We start from the raw sequence: 4,275 nt of genomic DNA, 5'->3' as shown, positions 1-4,275 counted from the left end.
GTAATAACGATAAAAAATCTGATAAAATGATTATTTATCAAGGGCTGAAGCAGGTGTCTTTAAGTACCTTTGTTGTTTAGCCTGCATACTGCAGGCATAAGTATAGCCTGGTTTGATGTACACTGTGAAATTCAGAGCATTAGTACTTGCACATAAAATGCTCTACTGTTTCATTTTTAGGTCTCGTGTTTCCCATGACCTTTTGCTTTAAAAAAATAAATAAAAGTATACATATTCATTCTTACTTAGGGTCTTTTAGCCAGTCATCTTCATCCATTGGTCTACTGTAGTGTCCTTCACATTTTGCTTCCACCCCCCACAAAATACATCATCAGCAACAGACCCATCCCACTTCATTCAGCCTTTGACCTAACTGACTGTGAATGATGGCATTTTACTCTTGCACAATGTGAACATCTGCATTAGATGTAGTCTTCTGTGGTGCTAGGGATTACTGGTGCAATATGTGCTTTTACATGAAAAAGGCATATTTTGTTTTTTAGACAATGCTTATTTTCATCCAATGTCTGTCTCTTGGCATTCACTCAATTTCATCCATTGCTGTACACCTGTCCCATTTTTTCCAACTTTATTTTTTGTCTATTTTCCCTAGCACTGTGCTGATATTTTTTTAATCATTCCAGTTCAAAACAACTTTATTCAGCAATTTGCCATCAGCGTTCCTCAACGTCACAATGAAGTAAAAATACAATTCTGAGATGAAAATAACTACAAATACAAATGTTATAAAAATATTTACAAAATGCACAAATCCAGACAATGAATAAATAAACGCAATGAGAGGATAAACAGACATAATGGATAGGCTAAACATCATTAGTCCATAGCGGCTACAGTGGAGATACTTTTATGTCTGATCCTCCACATGGCCAGGAGAAACCTGGAGACAACATAAAATACCCATTGGCGTGTGTCTGATAGTAAAATCCTCAGTGCCAGTATGAGCCCTGGTCCCTAAATTTAGGCAAAGGGGCAAAAATAATTTCCCCTTAAAGCTCTGGTATGTGGGACAAAAATAAATAAAACATGCACAACTGATTCATTATGAGCAATATATAATGGGCTATTTCCCAGCTCTAGGCCTTGATTCTATCCCCCAATCAATGCTCCCTGTCAGGTGCGGGTGCGTGTGTACACCCTTCCTTCCCCACCGCATAGGCCTCTTTCCCAAGCATGCATGTTTCTCGTCACGTGCATGGCGGCCAGTTTAGAATATTTTTTCTATAACCTTAACACACTGCAAAGCCATAAGAGTGGTGAAGTTGACTACAAAAGTGAATGCTCATGGTTTCACCAGATTCTTCCGCCTTGGTGATGAGAGCGCCCAGGGGGCTGGGTAGCTCACACTTATAAAATCCGATTAGTCATAACGAGTGGACGAGCAGATAACTTGAGGCATGTAAAGGCTGCATCAACAAAGGTCTAATGCTTGATGTAGGTTTCTAAACAGTTGACAATATGGAATCAGAGTTCGTCTAAACTGAAACTCCAGGTAACATTTTATTGCTCTGGAACTGTCAAGCATAATGGTTTTGTAACTCTTATAACCTTTGCTAAATATCTTCTTTCCAACTGCAGACGGTCAACATCTAAATTTGAACAGGCAGTCGTGAGTACCAAGGAAGACAAGGTAATTCTATAGACATTCCAGGTGGGATTAAGGGTCTCTCGTTGAATCACGTTCATGATCCACACCTTTTGTTTTTATTACAGGTTTATTGGACCAATCAAGTTATAGATTTGAATGGGCAGACATGCGTAGAACATAAGGACCAGGAAATTATTTGGTAGGTCCCCCATGTTGCTCACATGGCACATTATAATATGGCAACATGCTGTAACCAACTGTTAACCATCTTTTCTTTTTTTGCAGACATCTCAGACAGCACTGCTCATAGATGAGGACTGGCAGACGGGAGTAGCAGCAGAAAGAGCAGGTTATTATTTGCTAGTTTTTCCTTATGGTGCAACTGAGACATTGAAATGATCAGGTGCTTTAATAATTTTTTCCTCTTTTAGAGGCATCTTAGACCCTGCCACACATACATTTGAACAGGCACACGTGAGTAGAATAAGAAAGACAAGGTAATAATTTTGCAGATTTTCATTGTGGTGCACCTAGTACAGTGGAATATGACAACCTACTTTATTCACCTTTTCTTCTCTTGCAGGCATCTCCGACAGTACTACTCATAGATCACAAAAAGCACATGTGAGTAGAAGCAGAAAGACAAGGTAATTATTTGGTAGATTTCACTAGTGATACACCCAGTACATTATAATATAAGAACATTCTTTAACCCCTTTGTTTTGTTCTTTTGCAGGCTTCTTACACAGTGCTAATCATAGATTAGAAAAGGCAGAAGTGACTACAAGCAGAAAGACCAGGTAATTACTTAGTCATTTTTCCTTGTAGTACATCTGAAACATTGGAACATAAGCATGTGCCGTCACCTATTTTTTTCTTCTATTGCAGACATCTCAGACAGTGTTACATCTACAGGCAGGCGTAAGAACAAACAGAAAGGCCCAGGTAATTACTTGCTAGATTTTCCAAGAGATAGCTCAGACTTGTCTGGTAGACTGCATTCAGTAGCATAAGAACCAACTTTAATGTTCCTCACTTTAAAAAATGTTCCTTTTTTTTTTGCAGGCTCTGGCATAGTAGGCTCCGACTGATTGCCACCGAAATGTTCAAGTGCAAAGCTGTGACTTCTGCAGAGAGCAGTGCTTCACAACAAAGGAAGAAATGCTGCCTTGTGTTCAAAGAAGGATGGCTGAAATAAATTGTGGAGACTGAGACACAGAAGTCATGAAGCAGGATTCGTGTACAATTGGGAGAGCTATTGCTATACAATCCAGAAGTATGTTCAGAAGCAAAGATGGCGAGGGACTTTTCTACTGGGAATATCAGGATCCTATGATTGTCCCACCGGAGGTCCGGCTAGGCCCTAGCCTCTCGAAGGACTACATCCCGGTCCTTGAAGTTGAGGAATCTTTCTATCATCGGCCGCCGGGGCCCACCCGGCGGCGGCCACGGTGCCAAAGCTCTGTGGGCACGCTCTATGGCAAACTACGGGGAGAGACGCTGTTCCGGGACCCACTATCCAATCCAACGCTCCAGGAATTCAATCGCGGAGCTTGTTTCCATACCTTACGGGAAACCCACAAATCACAGGTTATTGCGTCTGGAGCGATTTTCGGCATCTTCTGCTCTGTGGTGCAGTTCGCCGGTACGGGTCTGCAGTTGGGCAACCTTGATTTTAAGGTCTGCACTCTCGTCCTCAAGCAGGGAGACTTGGTCCTTGACCTCCTTGATGCGGCCTACCGTCTTTCGCAAGTCCTGTCGCAAGAGGCCCACGTCTTCCTTCACTTCACCGACCTTGGCTTCCACGGCTAGTTGCGAGGTCTGGATAGCTCGAAGAATCAAGCTCACTCCCTCTGCTGCTGTAATCTCTGGCTCTCCCACCGTCTGAGAAGATCCTTGCCTAGTAAATTGGTCTATACGCTGCTGCGATACCGGAGGCTGCTTGCCTGCCTTGTCTCTCCCCATATCAGGTGTGTGGTCAGGGCTGCACCAACGCCACCAATTGCCTTCCCCCGGTTCAGTCACAAGAGAGCCTCAAGTAGTGGGGCGGACTGTGTTTGAGCTGGAGTGGGGCGGACTGTGTTTGAGCTGGAGTGGGGCGGACTGTGTTTGAGCTGGAGTGGGGCGGACTGTGTTTGAGCTGGAGTGGGGCGGACTGTGTTTGAGCTGGAGTGGGGCGGACTGTGTGGTTTGTACTGGGACAGATTGGAGTAGGCAGATTGTTTTGGATTGCAGTGGGGCGGACTGTTTGGTTTGTACTGGGACAGATTGGAGTAGGCAGATTGTTTTGGATTGCAGTGGGGCAGACTGTTTGGTTTGTACTGGGACAGATTGGAGTAGGCAGATTGTTTTGGATTGCAGTGGGGCAGACTGTTTGGTTTGTACTGGGACAGATTGGAGTAGGCAGATTGTTTTGGATTGCAGTGGGGCAGACTGTTTTGGAATGGAGTAGGCAGATTCCAGTGGGGTGGATTGGGTGGATTGGATTGGAGTGGGGTGAATTGGATTGAAGTGGGGGGATTTGAGTGGGGCAGATTGGAGTAGGGCATATTGTTGTGGATTGGAATGCAGCAGGTTGGCGTAGGGCAGGTTGTTTTGGATAGGAGTGGGGCAAGTTGGAGTTGAGCGGATTGTTCTGGATTGATGAATTTGAGTGAGGCAACTTG

At 44.0% G+C, this 4,275-nt stretch overlaps 1 long non-coding RNA gene across 1 annotated transcript; it reads left to right on the top strand.

The window, feature by feature from the left end:
• Positions 1-1,643: 1,643 nt before the first annotated feature.
• Positions 1,644-3,723, top strand: LOC138295345 (uncharacterized). Its single transcript, XR_011203573.1, has 7 exons — positions 1,644-1,808; positions 1,895-1,958; positions 2,041-2,106; positions 2,193-2,256; positions 2,346-2,409; positions 2,498-2,554; positions 2,675-3,723. It is a non-coding gene; the product is annotated as an uncharacterized lncRNA (long non-coding RNA).
• Positions 3,724-4,275: the final 552 nt, after the last annotated feature.

The sequence above is a fragment of the Pleurodeles waltl genome, chromosome 1_2, assembly GCF_031143425.1.
Source record: "Pleurodeles waltl isolate 20211129_DDA chromosome 1_2, aPleWal1.hap1.20221129, whole genome shotgun sequence".
Taxonomy (NCBI): Eukaryota; Metazoa; Chordata; class Amphibia; order Caudata; family Salamandridae; genus Pleurodeles; species Pleurodeles waltl.
This window is presented reverse-complemented; position numbering and strand designations above follow the sequence as displayed.